Source organism: Saccoglossus kowalevskii, chromosome 7, assembly GCF_978046115.1.
Source record: "Saccoglossus kowalevskii chromosome 7, keSacKowa6.1, whole genome shotgun sequence".
Lineage (NCBI taxonomy): Eukaryota > Metazoa > Hemichordata > Enteropneusta > Harrimaniidae > Saccoglossus > Saccoglossus kowalevskii.
In genome coordinates, this window is record NC_140647.1 from 22,422,938 (window position 1) to 22,435,651 (window position 12,714).

Genomic DNA, 12,714 nt, shown 5'->3' on the forward strand with positions numbered 1-12,714 from the left:
TCCGCAATCGAAAGGACACCATTTTCAAGATCACTTGTTCCGTTCTGTCCCGTGTTTTGAACGAAAGGTTGACCAATTCTTGTCGAAATACCGCTGTTTTCTATCGGTAAGTTAATATTCTTAATAGCTACTTCAACTGTGAGTACAATTATCGTAGAATTCATTCTTAATAATGTTTAATGCGATGGATTTGCGCAACGAACCGCACTTGCGTACACTATCCCTCGTCACTTGGTTCAGAGTGGGTCAGCAACGGAAATACCATTGAAATGAATGAGGGCAACCGTCTGTGCTGTGAAACGTGTTTTGATCGTTTGTATCACCGTCCGCTGTCTTTTCGCGTGTTCATTAGTCCCAATCACTTGTGTAACTGCCTTGAATATTATTTCGAGTAGCGATTTCATTTCTTTTACCGTGAAATGCGTGTTTATTAAAAAAAAAAACGAATCGATCGTCGACCGCGAACTGTGTGGGTCATGTGATGTTCTTACGTCGCATCCTTGATAATTTTGTCTTACCCCCATATCAACTTGCATAGTGAAACCGAGATTATACACAAAGCGATTTCATTTTCTGAGATTACACATCGCTTGTTCCATATTTTGGATATATATTTTAATTCCAATTCATTCTAACTTGTATGGTTTCAGTGTACGTCCTGGGATATACTCATTGTACAGAGTTGCCCGGCCATATGGTTAACCGACGCACTGTCCCCGGATCTCCATCCGTCGTCCCTTTTTGTGTGTATCCATTGTATTCAGGGAATAGTGGCCTTGTACAAAATTTATGCTGGGTGTTGCTATTGTTTAAATTTAGTAATATTCTGATTTGGATATTAATCATAATCTGTTTTCCCACATGGAAATTGAAATATTTTGTTTGTTATTGAGAACTTTTTAAAATAAATTTAAAATATTTCATTATTCTTGCATGTGAATATAGTTTTAAGTTGTGTAATCGTATCAGAATAACTTTTTTCGTATATCTTGTGGGACTGAAATTTATAGTCGCTTGCTATTATATGCATAATGAATTTCCATTTTGCTTGTTTTTTTATGCTAAGGGTTAGCATAAAAATGCTTCTTCTAAATGATGTTATATATCTGGTGACTGATAATTTTTTTTCTCTTCTTTGATTATTGAATGGAAATTTCGCATTCACATTACAGAAGTGTATATGGATTGAAAATGTGGATGTTGTTTTAATTCTGAAAATTTTTCAATAACTTTAAAGTTTTTGATTAGAATACTGACTAGGCATTCAAATTGATAAAAGTATTTAAACAATAATAAAAAAATTAAACTGCATTAGTTTGACCAATTGCTCGTTTTCAAGTTCTAATTGCCATTTTATACGGTTTCTAAGTTTCAAATTGTAAATCGCTATATGAAATCTTTCTTGCTGTTTGTTGTCCTTCATACTGCTTTAACATTCAAATGACCTTGGTCTATCCAGGGTCAAGCTAAAACAAGGCTCCTCAAAATTCATATACAGAAGATAAATTTGGCCTTCCCAGCACACACTGACAAAGTGTAAGGGGGATTGATGTATTTTCATGACAGGACTTTAATCAGGACTTTACTGATGGTCAACGATTATGATTCACTTCAATTGATACATCATGTGGAAAAGTTTTCAAAAATCAATGTATAAATTCTATTTATAGAGGATACCTGGTTACTCATTTATTATAAAGTAATACTGTTACTCATAAAGTATCAATTATTTATTTATATTAAACTGATAATTTTCTGCACTTTGTTGGTTTGAAATTTGAAGAACTAGTACTGTAGCGTATGCCTACATTTTGTATGTCACAGGATATGGTACAAAACTTTAAGTCTTGTTTATGCTGTCTGTTTTGGCACCTGTTCAATTTTCATTGTGTAGCTTATCATTAAACTCCTTCAGTGTTTGGCTGTAAACTCTATTCAACCATGGCTTCTTTATTATTACTGTTACTTACCCATGCAAAATGTAATCTTAATTGATAATTCCATACTAAAAAAAATTAATTTTGTGAAGGCATGATTATGGGATAATCATAAATGTTTTATAAATTTCAAATGACGTTTAAAACACAATCACAACTTGTCAACGAATACATGGCAAAAAATCGGCCAATGATTGGAGAAAACAAGCAAAAGACTTGTGCGTAAAGGGCATCACCAAATGTCTTCTCTAGCCAATAAAAAGCGTATTCTTTGTATTCGAATAAAGCTCAAGGGTGTTTCAGGGTAAATGTTTCATATATATTTTTAAAATTTCCCTAAAATGCCTCCCAGAAATTCACTGTATGTTTGTTGGACCATAAAGTGAAAAAAAAATAATCAACAACAAAAAAATTTAAATATTTCATCAAATTTGTCTGCATGTTATTAATTTCAAAAGTTCAAAAATAAAATTCAGGCGCTGTACATATTCAGTTTTATCACTTCACTAGACATTCTGAGACATTTAATATATATATTAATGATATTTTTAGTATGCATCAGTGTTTTCCCCCTATGCCTGAACATCTTGTTTTGTACATACTGTATACATATTTGTTGCTGTTACTAATTGGGTGTGTGCGTATCAAAAAACCTGACGAACATGACGTAATTGTTAATTAAGGCTGACGTGTTATGATAGCTACAATGCCAGAACAGACCAATACACAATGGAATGTTGTAACATTTTTAAAATTATTTATCTAGATTATAAATAATAATAAATTTCTGATTGATCCAATTCCTTTGTAACAACTCTAAATACTTTTCAAAAAGTTTTATAATCTGATTCATTATTATTTTCTCCACATGTGCAAGATTGGCCGATTTTATTGTATTTATTGATATCTCCCACTTTACAGTTGATGACTCATTTTGCTCAAAGACAAAGCTGATTTCCATTCATATAACCAATTTTTACCCAGAAATCTCACAGGCAAATAACATTATCGTTTTATTCGATGGCATTTTTTTCAACTTGAAATCTAAAATATCAAAATTTTGGTTCTAAAGTTCCCGCTCTTAGATTTTTTTTGTTTTGATGGTGGGAATGTTTTTCATGGATGTGGGTGGCTTAGGCTTGCTCAACCATGGCTTTTAATGGTTGTTATTGTTTTCTTTTCAATGTTTTACTCCTACGCTCTGTACCATGAAAGCTAGAAGCATATTGTCTTCTGTACCATAAAAGCTGGAGGCATATTGTCTTCTGAAAATATGGATGCACCAATCAAAATAATGAGGAAGATTCTGAATTTTTGACTTGCTAAGCTACCGGTACTTTCACTTTTTGTAAATGTCAGGAATTTACTATGCCGTATTTGGTCTATTAGAAGTGCATCATCTCTAACAGAAGTGCACATAAACCGAAAATTGCATTTATTTTATGCTTTATAATTAAAATTTTATTTTAACCATAGGCAAACAAGTGGCATTAATGTGACATAAAAGCAAATATGGTAATTTTTCATGCATTCTTGTATAGGCATTATGCTAAGCCCTGAGAAGTTGTACATCGTGGCATCATTGTCATGGTGATAATTGCAAATCACTGACAAGTTCTTGCAGACATTCTGAAAAAAATAATTGAGAAATTCTCATTGATAGTGAAAAAATACCAGGATGTATGACCTTTTGGAGGTCATGCATAATTAAGACATACATGTATTCCCATCCAAGGTGAATAACGATGGTCAGTACTGATAATTACATCAACATGTCATTATTTCTATATAAATATGCATTATATTCAATAGATTTTATAGTTTGTACTTGTTCCAGCTAGCCAGTCAGGCCACGGGTATAGTATTGCCACTCTATCAATGTTAGAACTAGCATACATGTATATTTTACCAAGGAACTTTTCATAGTCAGACTCAAAACATGAAAATATTGAGTCAATTTCAATTTAAAGTTATTATTTTTTTGTAGTTCAAACCCAACAACACAAAATAAAACTCCCAACAATTTTACAAAATTAAATTAAACACATTTTGTACAGTTACAGCAATACATTACTATATAGGTCATTTCTCAATTTTGGTTATGGTAATCAAACAAAAAACGCAGTCTTTGAACTGTTTCTGTATTTGATGTTGTCATAATATCAATAAACTTTTCACAAGTTGTAGGTCTGTAATAATAATAATCTGAATTTTAATGTATTTAAATTATGGAACTCCCAGTGGTATGGGAATTAAATAGGAAGACTCCATTTTGATCATATTTATGTCTGTTGCCATGGTGATAACTACATCATAGGGAGATAAGTGGCATGAATCAGACACTGATCTAGAGATTATGCCAATTCGCCAGATAAGCCTAAATATTATCACCCTGATGCATGTCTGCATCATAGAATTCCATCCTTAACTACCCAGTTTGCTGTGCAAACACTGTTCGCTGGTGCTTATGTTTCTACATCAAAATAATTAAGGAACTCATTGACCTTTGACTCAGTGAAGGTCAGATAGCAGGATACTGTGTGAAAATAATCAAATGCATTCATACAGCTTGTTCCAACCAATTAGAACAACTGACATTGAACAACATGCTATATTTCTCAACATGTGTCAATATTTTAATGAAATGTCAAGTATTGCATCGCCTGGCTAAACAAATTTCTTTTAAATAAATTTTGAGTTGATATAATAATTCACTGATTCGGCAAACATCTTAATTTGCTTCACATTGTGTACAGTGAACTTCATAAAATTTTTAAAAATATGGGTGCTTTGTGAAGAGGACATCACAATGTATCAAAGACGGGGAATATTGAGGGCCAATACATTCACTTAGATACATGTATACTGCTCTTTGCAATGCAATCCAGACTGTGGATAGACAAACAAACAACATGTTGTTAATGTAATACCACTGTCAATGTCACAGACATAAATTATTAGTGTTATTGGGGAAATGCATGGGACTACATACTTAATGGAAGCCGGCTGGCTGGCTATCCGTCTGTCACCATGTCTGTGTGTACTAGACAACTGGCTGGTAAATTAATGACAATTCTCCTGTCAGTCCTAGCGAGTCTTTAAGACTGTTGTTGCTCTTCTGTTAGCGTCTTTATGATGTTGTATTTCATGGAAACACAACCATCTTGTTGCGAAGAGGTATGTTTCTTTGTTTTTCGTATGTATTATGTTTTCTTGGTTCATTCATACTCCTGCTAAACACTCTTGCTGAGTTGTATTTTTTTCAACAGTACACAATCATCCATCTTTTGTATTTCCACTCAAAAAAATTTTTTTTTTTTGCCATTCTGATTAACATAGCACCTTTCACAGTGATAAACTACATGACATATGGATATATACTTGTGCAGAATCTCCATGATAATATGCATGGAATTCATGGGATGCTTTAATTCCATTCATGATGACATACATGAAAGATCAATCCACTATAATGAACACCAATTGGTATATCCTTGGTTGGCTACGAAAGTATATCTGTATAACCTTGTTACTGTTTTGAAAGTGTTTTTGCAAAAAGCGAAATGTATTTGCCTTCATTTGAATATACATGTAATTTAATTCTTTCTAACAGTCAAAATTGATATCACCTTCTCTTATCACAATAATATATTTTCCCTTTTTTGCATCGACTACAGTACTTTTGTAATGTTGCATTTGAATAGAAATTTAATGACATCACTGAATATGGGTGATCATGCAGTAGCCCATAAAATGCGTTTTCACTTGCATTCCAACTGAATATCTCGCTAAATTAAAACTACAAGCTGGAAAAAGGATGTATCATAATATTATCATGAGAATACTGCAAAGTTTGCACTTTATAACGCACCTTCTGTAAGTACGATCGCTATATTGCCTTCATGCTCAAATTGCGATATTCTCGTCATAATCTCGTTAAAAATCGCAATCTGTATATCATATGGATGAAGAGGCAAGTACTTTTATACCATTTCACCCTGACCAAAAAATTCTCAGTAATGTCGATTATCTGTTTGACATATTTTTTATTGCAACATCTTTTCATCTCAGTCAGTCAGTCATCAAAAGTATCTAAGGCAGAAATGATTTAACCTGCAGTGTTAAAGTGAAATTCCCGTCCCGGGGCTTCTTCAGAGAGAATTGTTTCATTTAGATAATGAACCGACCATCACATGGCATTTGTAAAGGAAAGGGCATATAGAGTGACATGGAGACGGATGCACTAGATTATAGCCAGAGGTTGTTTGGAAGGTTTGTGTGTGTACTCTTCTGATTGCCAGTCACATCTTGATGATATCTAATACCCAACACAACTGTCTTGGAGACATAACATTGGTAGAAGGCAGATGTTTTTGGTGTCTTGGATTTATTTTTTGCGTCTGTTATCAACTTTAATACAGACAGTCAGTGGTTTGTGGCACGGTATCAGGTAGGATTATGCTTAGAGATGAAGACACTTAGGATTAAACCTATCCTGTTTAAGCTCATCCAGATTATAGTTCTCTATCTTTAAGAACAGCCAGTAGCAATGTATAAGCCGTGTCATTCTCTGCTGGAAGCGTTGCTATGCGTCATACAACACAATGTCTAATGCATAGCTCTAACTGTCAACTAAAAAATTTAACCCCTTGCCCTTTGAATGTCAATATCAGCTATTGTCACTTTTCACAGAATAAATCTACATGATATTTTCCATATTTGTTCAAAAATTTCGATCAAAATCTGCAGTCAATAGGAAATAATGTTCATACGGTTCAAAATAAAAAAGGAAATTAAAAAAGGAAAGGATAAAAAATCATAAAATTGTGCAAATTTTTGTTCTGAAATTTGTGAAAAAAAAAATTATTCAAAAGGTTATTAACTGTTATTTCTTCATTAACAAATATCAGCTTCACTAGAACTATTGTTAATTATTGTAAATATTTGAAAAACTTCCAGGCTACATATAATTTGATTTAGAGATAAAGATTAATAATCCACATAACTTCAGTGTGTGAGATGCTGTGGTTAAAATAATCTAAATTGAGCATCTGGTGCTTATGTAATGTTAAAACTACTTTGATACAGCATTAGTAATAAACATTGCCGTTATAAATGCTTCTATTTGCATGCAAACGGAATAATCATTAATGATTGGCTGCTGTGGTATGTTGTCCTGTGACCATGTCAAATTATTAACTCTCTTAGCTTATCATATTAGTGATTGTTTATTGTCGTTCACCTCAACTGTTTACTTTGTCTGATTGCATCTCGATATCTTTAATTATCTAAATTAATTTTTTATTTGATAAATATTTTTTGACTTCTTGTTAAAAATCGCTGTGACATACTGTGGAATACTTTATCTTCGCTTGGAATTAATTTTTACTGAAAGAATGCTTCAGTGAAAATAAAATCCAGCGAATATACATTTTTTCCTATATTTTACATTCAACTCATCAAAAATCAGTGAAAATAAATTCCATACAAAACACTGAAAAAGTAATTTCAGTGAAAATGAATTCCGGTGAAAATAAATTATTTTACAGTAACACATAATGTGGGATCTCGCAGTGAAATCTGTATCACTTGTGTCGGTGATTTTATATTCATAATACAGAAATCGAAAATTACATGTATTGTGTGCGAGATCATTGTAATGTGCTTTATTATGAACACAGACTCATTTCGATCATTTACACAAGAGCACTTCTAATAGAGAAAATACAGTAATGATCTACAGTGTTTTGAAAAATGGTAAACTTGCTCGGAATTTTTCTTTCAATGACTCCCTGCATCTCATCCCATATGTTGTCTTTGTGGTATGTTTACTTTGTTACACATGTGAAGCATAATCGCCTACATGTCATAAAGCTCCACTAAATAATGGGCTATCATTAGTACATCACATGTTGGAGACTGAAAAAACAAGAATTTGTAATAAAAACTAAAATAAAATCCCCGCTTTGCCATACAGATGTACAGATACTGATGGAACTAGTATTTTTGCTTTGAGATGGCCTTTTCTGACCTCTATGCTTCTCCTGAAACCATTATTGAGTGAAACCCACAAGGGTACATTCCAAGTTGCTCACTCACATTCATGTTGTCATTCATCACGTTAGTATATTTTACTTACAGCTGCTGTGCCGTCTTTTCAGCCTGGTGACTTGAGTGAGTTAACAGATGAGTTATCCTTAGAGCACACTCTTAATATACCTTTGAATCATTTGTGAGTAACACCTTGTTACTATGGTAACTTTTAACTGAAAAACTGTATGCTGTAACCTTTTCACCACCAGTTTCCCTCTTCATCACAAATTCACAAAATAGTCCCCGCGTATAGTCTGCACATTCCATTAGAAGATTGGGACGAAAATAGCAACAATTGTTGGCTGAAATTTGACTCAAATTTTGTCTGTTGGCTCCAAAATTAGGGTTCATTTTCAGAAATATTGAAGAATATAAGAAAAAAGTGCAGAAATATTTAGGTGAGAAAGTCTGGTAATGAAAAAGTTAAGTTAAAATACTTGTCTTGCTGTTTGTACATGTACTAGTGCCATATTTACGCTTTTAGTAGCGTGTGTCAGTGTGCCGATGATGAGTCCCGTGATCTGGTACACTATGTACTAATACAGTATTACGTTTACAGAATCTCACTAAAATAAAACTGACCTACGGTAATCATACAACATGGAATAGCGTGTGAAATAATCAGACGATAAAGACATTCTCAAATGCGTTAATTTGATGTGGCATTTGGTAACTTGTCAAGAATCCCGAGACATTTTATTACCTGTTAGAAATACATCTGTCACTTTCATAAAATGTTATTTATTAATTAATCACATGTGTAGTGATGTCATTTGAAACGAACACTATATGGAGCTACGCTTCTGAGCAAATACAGTATGACATGTGCATAGATAATAGATAGATGTCATTACTTTTGAATTGTTTTTCATCATTCACTTGAAACTTAATAAAAACAACTTTGCATCACATTGTCTGATCTTATTACGTGGAGATTTGAGATGCGCTTCTAATAAAGCTAATACGGTATTTTTCTTACACTGTTTTACATTGGTGATCTTTATGAAGTCCGTCAACTTTTCAATCTATCGGGAAATGATTCTACTGATTTGTTAACTCCATTCTGTTGTATGTGAATTGCATATGCTCATTTGCTTGTAGACTTTTAGAAGATTTAGACAGATTTGAAGATTGCATGTCATACTTTTATTAATATATTACAGTGTAAAATTAATTTTGTTTTTAAAAAAAAAGGGAATTTCCAATGTAATAATGCATTGTACATATGCTTAGTAATGACTAATGTGCTCACGAGTACAGAGTTTCAAGTTCAGCTGGGACTTCTTTAATGAATACCACATTGTGTTTTTTGTCAATGCAATACAGGTCAGCTGTGTGCTGTGTCTGACATCCACCATTTGTTTAGCATAACTGTATTGTACATTAGCTTTAATCAGAGGAAGGCTCACATTCAGGATATCATTGCCTTGTGCCCTTCCTCTCTTTACCACCTCATTCCCAGAAATGTTAGTTACCTCTCATCCTCTTCCTAATAAATCTTGTATTTAGCATCAATATTTGAAAAGGAGTTAGTTAAACTATTATTAAAGTAACCACAAGAAAGATATATCAACACATTTAATTATTTTTTTTATTTGAAAAAAAGTGGAAAAATCTTCTCTATCTGCATCCTGGTACCCAATTATTACTTTAACCTTTAACCTTTTATCACTTTTTTCAACATTCACAAATTAAGTCCATCCGGTTCAAAATTAGCAAAATAAATATATAAAAGTGTTTGTCATGAAAAATATTAGGCTCAAAGGGTTAATCACCTTGTTGTACTACACACTGAAATGATTCTTTCATAGCACTCAACAACCAGACCACTTCAGAGACCCAGCTCGTGCTTGTGAAACTAAATATTATGAATAAATAAGCAGCATCAAGGGGGTGCTCAAAATGCTAACATTCATGTGGGAGTACTGAGTAGTATTTCTTAATATCAAGTGGATAGGTATCACATATCTTTGCAATTAAAGCTTGGCGGAATTCCAGTGTTTTCAGTGTAGTATATTGCCAGTGATGTACAATTTGAGACTTATGGATAGATGCTTGGCTTGCATATAATGATAATAATGAATATTTGTGTTTATTGAGTAAAATGTTGGTTATTACTTTGGCAAATGTTGAAAAACTCTTTCCGGATGAATATGTGGCTTAACATCCCACTGGTTTTTATTTAATAAAAGCGATATTCTTTGTGTTTAAAATTTAATAATTAGTTAAATAAATTCATAATTACCAAACTGATTATTTAGGGTTTTATTTTTCACAGAAGTGTGTACAATTCAATTCTTTACTAAGTTTTATAAAGTTACTATAATAACCTGTTTTTTTTTCCATTTCCTGAAACTTTGAGTTCAAATATGCTTTACTTTACAGCAGCCACTAAGTATAGAATTTTAATATTTAATATTGCTGTAGATATTGTAAACTAATATAACTAATTGTAACTGTGTGATATCCTAATGATTTCACTCTCACTAATTCTTATCTGTGTACTCAAAACTAAATGATCTCCTGTGGTTTTTGATTAGTTGTAAAGATTCCATTTTTTCTCATGGCCTTCCTTGACATCCCAGCATGAAGGAACACTTAAGTTTGTGTTTAATATATGCAATACAAAACATTCACTTCCAAATCGCCCCCCCCCCAAAAAGGTCATTGCTATTTTTACCCATTATCTTGCTACTTTCCACATCGTCGTTTTATTTACATGTCACAAAAGATGTCATAGTTTTGTTTGTGGTGTAAGTTATGTTTGTTGTGGTTGCCCGAGGCTTGTTAAAACGGTTCTGATACTTGTCAATGTTCTGTTTTGGGTCTGTAATGCAAGTATTCATTGGTCGTGTTGGCACATCAATGGTGCTGTTGCTCGGCAATCACTGAACATTCTAATATTACAAAGTCATGAATGATTAAACTTCAAAGGAGGATGAGAGTAACCATGGAAACCCAAATCAGTATTGAAGCTGTATGGCCATTGTGTTATTTTAGACAGCGGACGACTTCAAGCAAATGTAACTGGTCCTTCCAATCTCCCAGCTCCCAAGCCTTAACGTGATTGTTAGATAGATTTTTTATGCAAATATGTTGCATGTACCGTACTCGACTGCGTAACCGCCCAGGGTCCTAGACTCAGAAAATCACAATTTTTTTTTTTATGGGTGGGTGCTAACGTACGGTAATTAATCTTGTGTAAAAACATTTTAGTTATGTCATAATATGTGTTTTTGATATATACCACATTGTGATTGGTCACCATACTTTAACATACATTTACTTGCAAACTAATCAAAGTGTTTCCTGATTGGTTATCTTGTTAAGCAGCCAACCAAAAGCAGTCTTTCTTAAATACAGTATTTCAAATACTTAGAACAACATATTGCCACATTTTGCTTCTATAAAAAAAAGCGAGAATTTTATTTTCACCATGTGATGAGAAAATGAACCTTAATTTCAAATACTAAAAAAAAAATTGCAAAAGATACTTTTGTCTGTTTGAAGCTATATTGCTATATATTGTTATTTCCACTGTTGTTATTGCTGAATTTAAATGATATCAGTTGTTAATCTGATTTGAGCACTGTTACTCATCGTTGTATTCATTGTAGTTCAGTAACTCACTTATTACAATAATATTATTTATGTCTAGTTTTTAATCTGTCTTGTGTCTCATTTCTTGAGATGAGGCGCCACTTTATATTGAATTAAAATGAGTCATCATTCATGTCCTTCATAATAAACTAATTAAGGATAATCGATTTTAATTTTGAAAATGGAAACCTATTAAGACTGGGAAGCTGTATTGGAATCTCATCAACAGTAATTCAAGCAATATAAAATAATTCAGTGGAAATGATGACAGGTTAAGGCTGTTTTCAAGAGCCTTATAAGCCCCAGTGGAATGAATTCTCATCCAAATAATGGTGAAACCCATGGCACTCGCAAATAGTGGTGAACCACCTCCAAATAAAGATGAACCTCCTCCAAATAATAGTAAATCCCATCATCTGGTATTAGTGAATTCCTTCCCCCAAATAATGGTAAATTACACCTCCACATAATGAAAATCCTTCCAAATAATAATGCCATACAATTCCAAAATATTCATTCATTCATTCATTCATATGGAGGGTTCCACAAATCTAGTTTGTGCCTTTGATAATGCAATTTATGTTGAGAAAGATTCTTATCTGTCTTCCTGTTCTCATCGTTGTATCCATGGTAACATGGCTATGATATTGATGGATGGTTTAGTGTTGACTGCAACCTTTGACATTTCACTATGATTTATGTATTTAATAATATTGAGAAGAATAGCTGAATATGTTTTTTAATAGCCATGTAATAATTTTACGGTTGTACGCACCTGTGTCATGTTCCACGTTCGTCTCTTTTTTTTCTCTCCATTCTGAGTATTGTGAAGAATTTGCAGTGAATGCACTTTCTTTTCTTAACTGTTCCCCATGAACTTTGTACTTGGCACTCTTTTTGTTGAACATATACACAGTATGTACCTCTATTACACTACTGATAGGGCAAATAGGGTACTGTATTTACATAAATGACAGAGATATGTCTTTGGTCAAAATAAGTAATATTTTAATGATTCAGTTAACAAACAAAAAATGTTGTTTTTGTGATTTGTGAACACATATACCGGTAAACACATGTAAAA

General features: G+C 32.8%; 1 protein-coding gene across 2 annotated transcripts in view; it reads left to right on the plus strand.

Annotated features, from left to right (window-relative positions):
- Positions 1–12,714, plus strand: part of LOC100376630 (transmembrane protein 198-like) — a 43,701-nt gene continuing 30,987 nt past the window's right edge. For both annotated transcript variants that reach the window (XM_006819026.3, XM_085501310.1), the window contains exon 1: positions 1–106. The gene's annotated coding sequence lies outside the window, so the exon portion shown is untranslated. The remainder of the gene's footprint in view (positions 107–12,714) is intronic.